Raw genomic sequence first — 14,189 nt, 5'->3', positions numbered from 1 at the left:
AACTGGAAACTCAGAGAGAAGACTTTTTTTTAATGCCATTCACTGAGAAAGCACAAAGCTGGCATTTGAACCCAGGCAGTTCTGTCACTCCAAACCATGACCTTTCACATGCTCTGTACAGTTCCAAGCCCGTTTGGAGACTGAGGTTCTTCCTCTCCTGGCTCTCCTCCTGGTCTTTCAAGACCAGCCTCTTTCTCGCCAGGCTGAAGCCACTGGAAATCCCTGACTTTGATACCTCCTCACGTGACACCTCCCTGGAGGGTTTTCAAGGAGCAGACCCGTTTCGGGCAACGGTTATGTCTGCACAGGGGCAGGTGGCGGTGTGATCCAGTGTTCTATCTGGCCCACTTCCATCACTCCAGAAATGGTGCCATCCTTTGTTTATCATCTGGGGCTGAGAAGGGATGACAGTGACCATATGTGACTGAAGTTAAAAATCTCAGCGCTTTCCAGGAAAAGTCTGTGACTGTGCATGGCTTTAGGCCCCTGGTGAGGTCCTGTCCTAGGATGGAGACGCCGGAAACTCATCGTGTTTCTTCTTGGCCAAAGATGAGGCTCACTCATTTCAAATGGCTGAGCCATCACACACTCAAGGGCAGCTATTGAAGATGTAGCAGAGATGCCCCTTTGGAGGCGTTTATGATGTGAACTAAAGGCCTTACTCCGTGGCTATATCCTGTAGCGCCAAATATGTGTGTGTGTGTGTGTGTGTGTGTGTGTGTGTGTGTGTGTGTATGAAAGCTCCCAGCACTACAAGATTACACAGGTTACCGGATGGATCTTGAGAGTGTAATGCTGAGCGAAACAAGTCAGACAGAAAAAGCAGAGAACCATGTGATTTCACTGATATGTGGTATATAAACCAAAAACAACAAAAGAACAAGACAAACAAATGAGAAACAGAAACTCATAGACACAGACAATAGTTTAGTGGTTACCAGAGGGTAAGGGGGGAGGGGGTGGTAGATGAGGGTAAGGGGGATCGAATATATGGTGATGGAAGGAGAACTGACTCTGGGTGATGAACACACAATGGGATTTATAGATGATGTAACACAGAATTGTGCACCTGAAATCTATGTAATTTTACTAACAATTGTCACCCCAATAAATTTAATAAAATAAAATTAAAAAAAAAAAGATTACACAGGTTGAATATGATTCCTTTGGGGTTCTGATGTATTTTTTCTTAGAGTGTTTAAAAAACAAAACAAAAAAAACACCTTTGAAAAACAAGGCCATTTGTTCCCAAGGCTGCAAAACTGGGAAAGGTTTAAGCTTCCCTGGACAGGAATGCAAATTCCAGGCTGTTTTTATAAATGTGCAATATCTTGAGTTTGTCGTACTTTTGTCATTTCGTCCTGGGGTCTCCATGTGACAGTTGTTGGATGGTGCAGGTACTGTCATCATGTAGCAAAATCTGCCTCCCGGCTCACAGGGACTGTTTCTATCACGTATTTCCCTTGAGCAGTCTGCCCACGATGCATGCGGGAGACAGGCTGGGCATCATGCCCACTTGACAGGTGAGGCAACTGAGGCTGGGTGGGATGCAGTGACTGGGGGCTGTGTGATAGCATAGAAACCCGTAGCCCCTTCTCTTTCCTGGTGTTTCATTGCTCTGTCAGTGGGGGTAGATTGGCTGTGGGCGTTGTGCTAGGCGATCTTCTTGCTTCATTTTTGTCTCTGCCGAGGCATCATGGTTATTGAAGAGGAAAGAGCTGGGTTTGTATCAGCTACTCGGTGATTCTTCCGTCACCTTCCTTCTCATTTAACCAACATGTATTCCGAGTTCCCCATTACAGGGGTTGGGCTGGTCCCCTCCCCACCAGCTCTGTGGCTCTGCACCCTGGCTTGGGAAAGGAAAGGCACCCGTGCTTCACGGGCAGGGAAGGCTAAAGAAAGGTCAGAGGTGGACAGGGGGTAGCCCATGGGGTGAGTTGGCTGGAGAATGACCATGTTTAGAGGCATCAGGCTGAGCCAGGTGGGGGCCCTGGGAATGCAGTGCTCTGCCACGCTGGCCACTGGTCCCCAGAGCACCCCGTGTCCCGGCTGACCGCACTCAGGGAGCCTTGTTCTGAGGTGCCTGGGTCCTTGAGTGTCCTTGGCACACACCAGCCATCGTGATGGCTCTGGTGAAGTGGGGGCTGAAGTCATGAGTTCTCTCCTTTGAGCTGCATGGCAGGTGGCCCTCTTGGGGTTTGCACTTTGCGGTGAGGACCCTGAGATTTGGAGACGTTACATGGCTTACTCAAGGCCACGTGCTAATAAACAATGGTAGGGACAGGCTCAAGGCCAACTCAGGATCTGTGCATTTCCCCGATACTCCCCAGATCTCAGCGGCCACAAGGAAGGAGAGCTTTTTTCTTTTTTTTTCTTTTTAGGGAGATCCAAGGTTATCTACCTGCTGGAACCAGTGGTTTTCACCTCTCCCTCAGTTTCAGTCTCCCTGGGGGTGGTATTCAAAATAGTTAGACCTGAGTAATTGGGCTGTATGGCGCCAGGGCCCAGGAGCCCCCTGGCTGTGCCCGGCTTGAAGGTGGGGGTATGTGGCCCCAGGAGACAGGCTCAGATAATGGGATAAGAGTTGTCCTGTTGGGGAAAGCAGCTCCTTATCAACTGTTGTGAAAGCATTTCAGTCTCTCAGGGTTCATATTTTTATTATCGTCATCCAGGCCCAGGCAGGACAGAACTTTCCCCTGATTGTCCTGAGACAAGTAATTGTACTGTTTCATATTTTTTATTCTCTTTTAAATCAATTTCAATTATTTAAAGTAATACCTGTATTTAACAAAGAAAAATAAAATCGAGCTCCAGGTAGGGTAGGTCCCGATGCCGCCTCTGCATTGCCACCTGGGAACGTGATTTAGCATCGTTCTTCGCCTGTAGAGCAGAGTGGCTGGACCACAGGTGCCTGGAGCCCACCTGCTGCCCTCAGCTCCTGGCTCTGGCCTTTGCGGGCGCTGTGGCCTGGGGCTTTGTGATTCACCTTCTCATCTATCCCCTAAGTGTGGCTATGAATGCTTTTTATCCAGTGTATTCATCTTCTATGGCTGCCATAACAAGTTACCACAAACTGCGTGCTTGCACAACACCATTTTATCGTGCAGTTGTATAGGTCTGGGGTCCGACACGGGTCTCCCTGGGCTAAATTCAAGGTGTCTGCAGGCTGCGTTCCTTTCTAGAGACGCTAGGGAAGGGTCTGTTTCCTTGCTCCTGCCACTTGTTGGCAGAAGTCAGTTCCTTGCAGTTGCAGGACCAAGGTCCCTGTTTTCTTGCTGGCTGTCACCTGAGAGCTGTACCCTGTTTCTAGAGGCCACCCACACTCCTTGGCTGGCAGCTTCCTCCCACCGCAATCACATACGGCAATGGCACGTCTAGTCCTTGGTATACTTCGAATCTCTTCTTCCGTCCTTCTTTCTGATCCCAGCCAGGAAAGCGTCTTTGATTTTAGGGACCAGTGTGATTAAATTAGACTCATCCTGAGAATTTAGACTAATCCTCACCTCAAGTTCCTTAACTGTATCATGAATCACATCTGCAGAGTTCCCTTTGTCATGGGAGAGCAACCTAGTAACAGGTTCTGGGAATTAAGATGTGGGCTCACGCTCTCTCTCTCTCTCTCTCTCTGTCTCTCTCTTCGGAGGAAGGGATAAATCTGCCCACCATACCTTACAGGTTGCTGTGAGGATTAGGTTAATTGATACACGTAAGGTGCTTAAAATATTAGGTGGAAGCTATGAAATTGCCAGCATTCAACTGTTGACCTATCAAAGGTCCACCTAATCGTGTCCAGTCAGTAGTGAGTCCTCAGTGAGTGGTCACTGTCGTTACTCTAGTGGTGGAAACATTGTGCTTTATTTAGCCACATTGGGTATTCGTTTTTAAAAGTTACTATTGTTGTTATTTTGGTATGCCAGTGTTTCAGTGGACCTTCTCATAAACCTCTTGGTTGTCATGTGTTTACAAATTGTGGTCTCCTGCTTTTGGAGCATGTGTGTTTCCTCTTTATCTTCTGCCGTCCTTCTTCCCGCCACACTCAGTTCATAGCTGCTGCCCCAGGCCCTGGCTGGCCCGGAAGTGCCCCTTCCATTGCCGGGGTCCTGGTCCAGTGCCAGCCCAGCTCTGGAACGTTGTGCCCATGTTTTGGGGGGGCCAGTGACATCATGACTCCCTTCCCACGGGGCAGCCCAAGTCCCAGGTCTCCACACCCGCTTTTGGCTGCCCTTGGAGTGCGGTTCTATGTCCCCAACTCTGTATCTCCCTGAGTGTGGTTCTTGGTAGACTTACACAGGTGTCCGTAAGCTGGACACTTCCACCTGTCAGCTTCTGCCACGTGTGAGGTGTCATCTCTGTTTATGGATGGGGGAGGGATCGCTGCGCTTTTGCACAATCTGCCCAAAGTGATCAAGCTGACTTCTCAGCCCAAGTCCGTCAGCCTGTGACCAAAGGAAAGGATTCAGAGGCAGGTCTGTTGTCACTACCCATAAGCACCTCTCCTTAATACTTCCTCTCCTGTGTGTGATGACTCAGAGGGAAAGTGTCTACTTTACACCTGTGTGCATTGAAGCTGATGTCACTCACCTTCTCCTCTAAGATTCAATAACAGCTCCCATGGTGGATGTGGTTACCCATTCTACAGGTAGTATAACTGAGGCTCAGGGAACATACAGGGCTTGCTTGAGGTTATACCTTGTATTAGTGACAGAATTAGTGATTGTGACCTGGTGACAAGTTTGGAGCAAACCTGGGTTCAAATTCTGACCTGTCTTACCAGGAGGTGCTTTTGTGGCCGATTGCTTCAGGTATCTGTCTTTCCCTGCAGGTAGGCTGTTGGGATTAAATGCTACTTTGAGGCCGGACATTGGTTCTCCCACTGTGGCCGCTGTGTAGGTAGCCGCTGTTCTGGGTGGCCCTGAAGGAGACCAGGACAAAGCTGCTGAGTCCAATAGTGAGATTCTGTAAGCTGACATCTTACCTTATTCTTGGAAACGAGGCTTGATTGGGGCCTCCTCTGCCAGCTCAGTGACCTGTCTTCCCAGCTCTCATTTTATTCTGTCTGGAGCCTGTCTCCTGTGGTTCTGAAGGAAGTGAAAGAACTAGTGTGGGGCTTTGAGCCTCAGGGCCCAGACATGTCCCTGGAATAAAAGACTAATGGCCTTCCCAACCCATCCAGTGGCTCTGTGACATGCTGTGCATTTCCCTGGGGAGAAGGCACGTGAGTCTTTCATTTCACAGAAAGTGTGACTTCCGTTGGCACCACCCCCAGATGCAGCGTGGGGTCTGACACCCAGTAAGCTCTCAGTACCATGTAGGGAGTGAGCAAATTTCTTCTCAAGCGATCTTAGCATCATTTCCCTGCATTGAATCTGAGCCCAGGTCTCATTTCTGGCCACCTCTTTGGGAGGCTTCAGTGGGTACGTTAGCCACAAGAAGGTCCCTGTTAAGTGTTCGTGTACTATTTTATTCTACTGAGTATTAGAGAAGTTCTCATATGAAATCAAGATCATGAAAAAGCTGAAAAGACGAGTGAAGGGTCCAGAGCGGGGTTGTTCAGCCTCAGCACTGCTGATACTTTGGACCAGATAATTCCTGTGTAATGCACGGTGTTGAACAACGTCCCTGGTCTCTGCCCACTCCCTGGATGCCAGTAGCACGTCCCCCCACCTAGCCCCCAGTTGTGACAACCCCCAAATATTTCCAGATATCACTAACTGTTCCCTGGGTTGGGGGGCAAAGTCACACTTTGCTGAGATCCGTTGGTTTGGAGATCTATCACATCTCCCCAGCTGGTCGACTTGACGTAGTCTCTTCCCCAGAGTCTGAACCCAGAAGCGTTGACAGGTATCTTGGCTTGGGGAAGAGGACACTGGATTAAGCATTAAAAGTGCATTTCATGCCGAATGCAGAGGATGAACGTTCTTTTGTGTCCTGGCTGTGTGACCTTGAGCACAATACTACTCAGTATTTTAGAGACACGTTGGCCTCATCCGTAAAAGAGAAAAAGTAATCCCGTGCCCACCCTGCTGGCCTTTTGTGCGATTAAACGTAAAATGGTCAGGGGCCTCCTATTCCACGGGCTCTCAATAAAAGGTAGGTGCGTATTTGGGATTGGTAATGAAAAGGGTCGTAAGGAAAGCGAATTTGGCTCTTATGCAAGGTGCCTTGGACCGTTTTTGTGTTTAATTGTAGAGACATGAGTGTACGTCGTCGTCAAGATCTTGGCGATAAAACCAGGGAGACGTAGGGGCTGAGCACACACTGGGCTTTGAAGAGGCCCCGGGTTCGAGCTCTGCTTTGACCTCTTGCTAGCCCTGTGACCATGCTCAGGTTTCATGACCTCAGCTTGTTCTTCTGTGAAATGGGGATAAGAGCACTGACCTCACAGGGTGCTGTGAGGCTCTGATGGAAACATGGCTAGAAACTGCTCACCATCGTTTGTGTCTGGAGGTGACCGTCGAGGCTCTGTTGTCCATTTCTCTGTTGGACGTTGGACTCTGCCCCTCACTAGCTTATTTGGGAAACTTTCCTGGGATTGGGGTGCAGTTGAGTGAGGGAATTTCTTCTTTCTCCTTTGGCGTCCCAGGTCCCTGGAGCTGCTGGAGCCCCACCTAAGGCATGGTTCTTACCTGTTCCTGTCATTTCCTGGCTCACCTCAGCAAAAATGGCAGTAGAGGGGAGGGAGCCGTCAGGTCCCCAGGGGTGGGGCTCTGCACGGTCCTCTGTCATTTGGATCGCTCTGCCACCGCACTTCCCTGTGTGTTATGGTGATCTGACTTCCATTCTGGGGGGATATGACACTTGGGGAAGGAGGGACACTAAATGGAGACAAAGGCAGCCCGCTTGTCCTCTGCTGCCAGTGCTGAGGGAGGAGATGCCGGCAGCAGGAATCGCGGCCAGATGGCTGGCAGGATGCCTTATTGGTGACAGTCGGCCTGGCCCCTTTGAAGCGGTTTTAAGACCAATTTGGTAACTTGATTTGGAAAGTGGTATCGATGACTCCAAGGGCGCAGGCTGCTCATTAGCCGCCTTCTGGGCCCCGCAAATTGGGTTAAGTGGGACAAAATCGGCTTTTCCCTCCCTGGACTCGTGGCTGAGGTCCAGCTCCCATTGTAACAGGAACCTCTCCTGGGCATCGAGGACATCGAGAAGCTTTCCGGGGCGTCTGGTATTGTGTTTTCATATGTGAATTCCATTTTCCCCTGGAGGGCAGAGCAAAAGGCCGATAAAACATAAAAATGAACCTGGAGTGGCCGAGCGAACACAAGGAGGGGTGGTCAGGTCAGAAGACAACGAACAGTGAACAGTCGTGGAGCATTTTTCAAGGACTGGATATCCTTCCTCTTTTCCTAGATACTGTGCTGGGTGCCCTCCCTCCCTCCCTCCCTCCCTCCCTCCCTCCCTCCCTCCCTCTCTCCCTCCCTCCTTTCCCTCCCTCCCTCTTTTCCTTCCTCCATTTTTCCTTCCTTTCCCCCCATATTACAAACAGTGCTTCAAGGGCACCCTCGCCCCCCGTGGGCACAAGTACGTGCCCCTTTAGGGTTTATACCCTGAGGTGACATTACTGCCTGGGAGGCTGATGGACACTGTGTGTTTTACAGATGTTCCGCGTCACTTTCCAGAACAGCAGGGCCACTTGACACTCCCACCCGCAGCGCCCAAGAGCCTCGTTTTCCCTCCCATGTCTCCCACATTCGCTTTGCCTGATTCTCGCCGTTTTGCCAATCTGATGGGTAAAATGCCGTTTCTGGTAGTTTCCTTCACAGTTGGGAGGCTGGGCTCCCCGTCCACAGGCACACATCTGCTGGTGAGGAAGGACCCCAAGGGCCGCTGGAATCCTCACATCTTTCCCACCTGACCCGGCCCCCAGGAAGGTAGGCAGGGCTCGTCCCTCCATCCGTTGTTCTCTGAAATGGTTCTCCTTCCCAGTTCACTTTTGCCACCAAGGAGTGTCAGCTTTGGACCTGCCAATATGCACTTTTTTCCTACCACTTCGCCGTCGAGAGTTCTGAATTTTTTTGGAAACGATCACACCGTTGGTTCCATTCGTTCATTTTTGTGCCCCTTCAACTCGCCAACAGTTGGTGAGCATTTTTTTTCAGCACAGGATGTAGGAGCAAAAGGCCCAGGTTCCCGGGGGGCTTCTCAGACCCTGGCTGCCCTTTGTGAGCCCCGAGGCCCAGAGAGAGACCCTTGCATTTCGGGCCTCGTTTGCTTCTCTGTCCTAAAGGCCTGAAGCTCCCAAGCTCACAGTTGATTGGAAAGGAGAGTTACTAACACAAGTGAATGCACATTTAGGAGTTTCGAGATGAGCAAAGCGTTGTGTGGAGACAGAGCTGGCTGGGATGCTGCTGCAGAACCCTTGCAGACTCTTCTAGGTCGGCTTGGGCACAGGCCCGCCGGTTCTAGAACTTGGAAGCTTGATGTGCGTTTAACGGTGGTTGGCCTTTTTGCTCATGGGTATTCACCCAGACTCATCGAGCCATTATTATGCAGCCATTATTCCATCAATTCTATCCAGTCCCTGATATAAGTTAGATACTCTCCTAAGTACTGGGGATATAATGGCAAGCAAAACAGATGTGCTTTCTGTCCCTGTGGGGCCTGCCATCTAGTGAGTGCACACAGCAAAGGGTTAAGGATTTGTGGGATGTCAGACTTAATGCTAAGAAAGCATCTTCAAGTCTCCCGGATGTTTCCGGGTAACCTTGTCACTCACAATAGAAAGGAAGCTGTGGTAATCTTTATTGCTTTGGGAAAACTGCCGTTTATCTCTGAGAAAGTGCTGATTCTGAAGAAGAAGCAAGAGACCACTGGAGGGATGGTGGCAATGAGATTAAATAGGAATTAAAAAACAAAACAAAACAGCTCACATGTATTGAGCACTCACTGTGTTCTAGGCCCTCTAGTTAAGTGCTTTGTACAAATAAAGCAGGGAATATTATTACATTTTACAAGAAAACTGAATATGGAATGGCAGTCTGTCCACAGAGCCAGTGCACAGGGGTCCAAGTTTGGGAATAGCGCCTTTCTTGTATCTGAAAGTGTCTCTGGCTGATGCCATGTTGCTGGAATTGGGAGAATCCCAGAAAAGCAAGTCCTAGCTATTTCCTACTAGCACCAGTCAGCCTGTATTTGACCCAAGGGCCTGATTCTCTCCCTCTGACATTTTCACCTTGTTCTTGAATTGTTTTTTTCCTCAGTTTTTTCCTAGCAGCAAGCCCTGGTAATGATTCTATTCATTTATGTAATATGTATTTATGAAGAAGTAGACTATTTGTTTTCACAGTGGCTTTGCAAAGTTGAAGCCGTGGCCACTTTTTCATGATGTGCCTCTTGCTTATGACAAAGGGTGATCTGTTCTTGGAGGCCTGTCACATGGCAGGTAGCCAATCTTTTCTCACCTTATAACAACTCAGTGGGTGGGTCTCCTCCTCAATTTATACATGAGGGAATGGAGGCTCAGAGAGGTTAGGTGGTTCACACAATGTCACACAGCTGGGTTGAATGGATTCAAAACCACGAATGTCTGGCTTTTAATGTCTGCACTCTTATTCCCTTATTGGGAAAGAGTTGGGCAGATGATGGTGCACGAAGTTGGTCGGAGCAAAGAAATAACTCTGTTCCCCAAAGGCTGATGGAAACAGTCTGGGCAAAAATGTAATTGTGAACAAGCCCTGTAGAAGTTCTTTCGTCCTGGAATCCTAGAGTCTGTTCTTTCTAACTGCTCTGTCTGCTGTGTTTTCTTAGCAAGTAGGGGGCCGGCCTAGCATTTAGACCCTTGTATTTGGTCTCTGGAGCTCATATACCTGATCACTATATTGTCCCCGCTCTTGTTAAAATGACACAGTGTATGTGAAGGACCCCGCAGAGGTGCCCAGGGGACATGTCGAAGGTACACCGCTTGTGACCAGAGTCTGTTTCTGCGTTGAGTTCAGGATATGGGGACCTCAGGAGCTGCCTGTGTGCCTGTATTTATCTGTCTGTCTGCCTCTCTTTTCCATCCGTTGTTTGGGTCCCAGCCTCCCTTTCACTGTCCCTCCGATCAGCCTCCTCTCACTGTTTATTCTCCCTCTTCATCCCTGGTCTTAATTGACTTTGGCTCCTGTCCCTGAACTCAGCCTGGCACCCAGACCTGCTGTGCTATCTTAGCACCTCAGATGGTTAAACAAACAGAGGGTAGGTAGCTTTTATAAAATGACTCGAGTCCGGGAACCTGTCCTTTCCTTCCCCACTCTGTCCCCATCTTTGTCACCATTTGCAGTTTCAAGGGCTCGGGAGTGTCTACCTCTTTTATGAAGCATCTCTCATTGCTGACCGGTGAGTGTCAGGCCCCAGGGACAGGGCGGCCAATGCTGGCTCTGGAGTTACGCAGGCCTTACGGTAAAAATGCATCACCCTGACTGTGGGCCAGCCGAGGCCTTGGCCCAGCCGCGCCCTGGCCGAGCAGCTGAATACTGCAGGCTGCCGGGGTTAGTCACTGGCCAGAGCCACTCTCCTTGTTTCAGGCTGAGGCCAAGCCCCTCCTCTGACAGCCGGGGTCCTTGGAAAAGCTTCGTGCCACAGGATGTGGACTTTCCCTCCTACTTGAATCATCCCAGCTCTCATTTATTGAGCACTTACTATGTGTCAGATACCGTGCACTTTACAGGCATCATCTCAGTTAATCCTCTTAATAAACTTCGAGGGCAGATTCTCCTTTTAATTTCCTACCTACTGATGGGGACGCCAGCTCAGCTGGGTGAACACTAATGTCAGGAAGTAGCTCACCTTGACCTGCTGTTACTGTGGGCCAGGTACCCAGTTACCTCCCAGTTACGTGCTGTTCTTATTACGCCTGTTTCACAGATGGGGAAACGGAGAGCCGGGCTTTTCTGGGTCCCCTGGATCGCGCGTGTGCAAAGCCGTGAGCAGAATCTCCTGAGCAGGCTGTACCGGTGCCCCATCCAGAGCCTGGACCACCTGCACTGCCGTATGCTGCCTCCTTGGGGTGGACCAACCTCCCTGCTCTCTCAGAGGGGCACCAGGGACAGGGGGTGTGGTCACCAGGCACAGATGGCGAATTTGCTTAAGGGACTCTTGGGAGAAGAGCTGCCAGAGGCGGGAGGAGATGGCTGGGGGTCACTTTGGGGGTGGGGCGATGGTCCTCAGAACTAAAGGTTGACCTGGGCAGGACTGGTCTTCACCCAGGAGGGCCTGGGCCTCTTTTCCCTGTCCCAGTTGCACACAACCAAGGTGCAGGCTGCAGCCTTGGGACTGGGCCCTGTCTGTCAGTGGGTCCCCTGGTGTCTAGTCTCTCCTCCTGACCTGCCCTCCACAGTGACCAAGAGGGGAACCCTCCCACCCCCCAAGGAGTGGACGGGTGGCGGCGAGGATGGTTATCGCCTGCTCAGCACTTTCAGTTTATGAAACATTTCACAGACGTGATCTCAAGCTATTGAGCAACCACATGGGTCTATAAGCCCCCATTTGACTGAAGGGGGAAGTGAGGCGTCTGCTGAGAGGGGAAGTATTTGCCTGGGAGCCGACCCCTGCTCTTTCTGCCCCGCCACAATGCTCGAGCTCAGTAATCCCAAAGCAAAGGACTGTCTGCACAGGCACGTCCAGGGTTCTGTTAGTCCTTATATCTGGGTCCCAGCAGGGGCCTCGGGGGCAGGGCTGCAGGTAAGAAGCCCAGGTAAGGCCACTGAGTGGAGTTAAAGTGGGTCTTGGAATAACCACAAGGAAGACAGTGTCGCAGGGTGAGACTCACATCTCAGGGGCATCAGATCACAGGACGGTCTTGAGACAAGCTGAATGAAGACTCTTAGAAGGAGAAATGGGAAGGTGTGAAACAGAGGGAGGCAGTCATAGCACCAACACCCACCCTGGGTAATCAGCTGCCCAGACCGTGCTGGGAGCCCGTAACCTCCACTGCGATGCTGCTTGGAACAGCCCTCAAGGGAGAGCTATTTGCCCCTTTCACAGACTGGGAAACACCCAGGATTCTGACCCCCAACCTCCCCGCTCTGCTCCTTAGAAAAACAAATACAGAATTCCTTGAATGTTGCTCTAGGAAATTTATTTAAAAAAAAAAAAATTAATTTCCTTTCACGATGCCTGGCTTGTGACAGATCGTAGATCAAAAAACAGATCTTGGGTCTTTGCCGCCCAGGCAGGCTCAGGAAGGCTGCCCCCACCTCGGGGTGACAGGCGAGGCTGTGGGAGCCCGCAGTTTCACTGTCTCAGCAAAGATGGAGTGAACCTGTTAACCTGCCCTAGAAGCTAATAAAAAAAATCCCAGTGAGATCATGTCTGTTAAAGCCCTTTGAGCTCCCTGAACTCTGAGGCTGTATTAACGCGTGCTGTCTCTATTGCTTACTCAGCAAAAATGTTCCCAGGCTGCAAAGCCCATTCCCTCTTTCCAGCCCCCTTGTTGCTTTATGCTTTTTATGTGAAGCTTCCTTTGCATCTTGAAGGCCTCGCAATTCTTTGTTACCCTGCTCTCCTAGAAGGAACTGGCATATTTGGAGGTGCTTATTTGGTGCTAAGCCTTTGTGATCTGTTGGCTCCTTTAAACCTGACAGTCATCCTGTGAAGCAAGATGCACGTATATCCCCATTTTCAGGTAAAGCATCTGAGGCTCAGATTGGGGGGGTCAGCATGGTCGCGTGACTTAGAGTGGCAAGCAGGATCTGCTCCCAGGTTGTGTTTGGTCATGCTTCTCTCTGTGATCATGCCTGCATTTTCCAGATCATTTTCTCCAGTGAGCAGAAGCTGCTCTCTCCTTCTTTAACCGCAGGAGGAGAAAGGCCACCTAGAATTTGGTCCTGAGATGATGGTGATGGTGTGTCAACTCCTTTTTGCTGTGAAGGCTGGGCTGGGTCATCTCTGCCTCACCAGCCTCTTTGTACAGAAATGCCTTTGCTTGACTCTTGTCCTGACAGGGATGCACAGGTGGGCCTTGGGGTTGAAGACACCAGGCTATGGCTAGCCCTGAGAACCTGACCCAGCTTCAACTCTGCTGTCCCCACCCACACAATTTAGGCTCTTTGGTACACCTTTATCAGAGGGTGGCTGTGGAAATACTGGAACAATAGTTAATAATAGCTAACATTGTTTTAGCATTTAGTGTGCTCCAACCCCTTTTCCAGAAACACCTAGTGTTTGGCCTGGCAGGAACAGACTGCCCACACCTCTTCTAAGCTCACCATGATAATACGTTGAGCAGGTGACTTGCTCCCATTTTATAGATAAGGAAGCTAGAGGTCAACGTCGTAGAACTGGGGCTGAAACTCCGATCTGACTTCAGAGGATGAAACATTTCTCTTCCCCCATTTTTAAAAAAAACACCTGTTGTGATGCCATTTCTATGTGGATTTCCCAGACGACTGGTTCTTCTTTTACTTATTGACTACATATGTGGACCAGAAGCTGCCTGGCACCCCTTTTCTCCTCCCTTGTGGAGTTTCAGCTACAGAAGATGCCTCATAAAGGCAGAGCTTGGCTGGAGGGGGCGAGGGTGACTGTAAGACTGGAGAAAACACGCACCAAACTTCTAATCTTAATAATCTTGAATAACTCTGCGTTAGTTTCTAGAAAATAGACCACAAACATGCAAGAATGACAACTTATGTCATTCCTTGGCAAGGACCTAGGAGAAGACTTGCCTTTGAAGGTCAAGCCCTTAGCTTGCCTTATGGGGCTCAGAATATTCTTTCAGAATCATTCTTAGAGGGGCCAGGGGGCTGGTAATGCCTGTTTTGTAACCAGTGGAGATGTTTTTCAGTGAACTAGGATCTAGTGATTGTGCATCTGCTGTGACTTCCACTCAGCCTGCACCTGCTTCTACATGTATTGTGTCCTCGGGGCCCACAGCGCCCCTCCCAGGGGGAAGGGTCACATGGTGGCCCTGGCCACTGCTTCATGTGTTGGCGCATTCTGTTCTCAGCACAATGGAGACAGTTCCCCAGGTCCTCCATCCCTCACTCCCAACATTTGGGGTGAGTTTCTGTATTTCTGAACTCATGGTGTTTTGACATTTTAGAAAGGTGACACAGTGCACGCGTCATATCATGTATTATAAGCGGCACTGTTCCCCTGCCACTCGTACGTGGAAGCCCTAAACCCCAGGACCTCAGAAGGTGACAGTAGTTGGAGGTGGGGCCGTTTACGAGGTGATTAAGTTAAAATGAGGCCATTCGGGTGGCCCC

The 14,189-nt window shown here is 50.1% G+C and overlaps 1 long non-coding RNA gene across 13 annotated transcripts in view; it reads left to right on the top strand.

Moving 5' to 3' along the window:
* LOC109443383 (uncharacterized) overlaps positions 1-14,189 on the top strand; it is a 242,668-nt gene that overhangs the window by 93,420 nt on the left and 135,059 nt on the right. The window contains exon 3 of one of the 13 annotated variants that reach the window (XR_012490630.1): positions 7,752-7,871. The exons of the other annotated variants lie outside the window; for them this stretch is intronic. This is a non-coding gene — a long non-coding RNA (uncharacterized LOC109443383). The remainder of the gene's footprint in view (positions 1-7,751; positions 7,872-14,189) is intronic. 13 annotated transcript variants of the gene reach the window in all.

This window comes from Rhinolophus sinicus, linkage group LG12, assembly GCF_036562045.2.
Source record: "Rhinolophus sinicus isolate RSC01 linkage group LG12, ASM3656204v1, whole genome shotgun sequence".
Classification (NCBI taxonomy): domain Eukaryota; kingdom Metazoa; phylum Chordata; class Mammalia; order Chiroptera; family Rhinolophidae; genus Rhinolophus; species Rhinolophus sinicus.
This window is presented reverse-complemented; position numbering and strand designations above follow the sequence as displayed.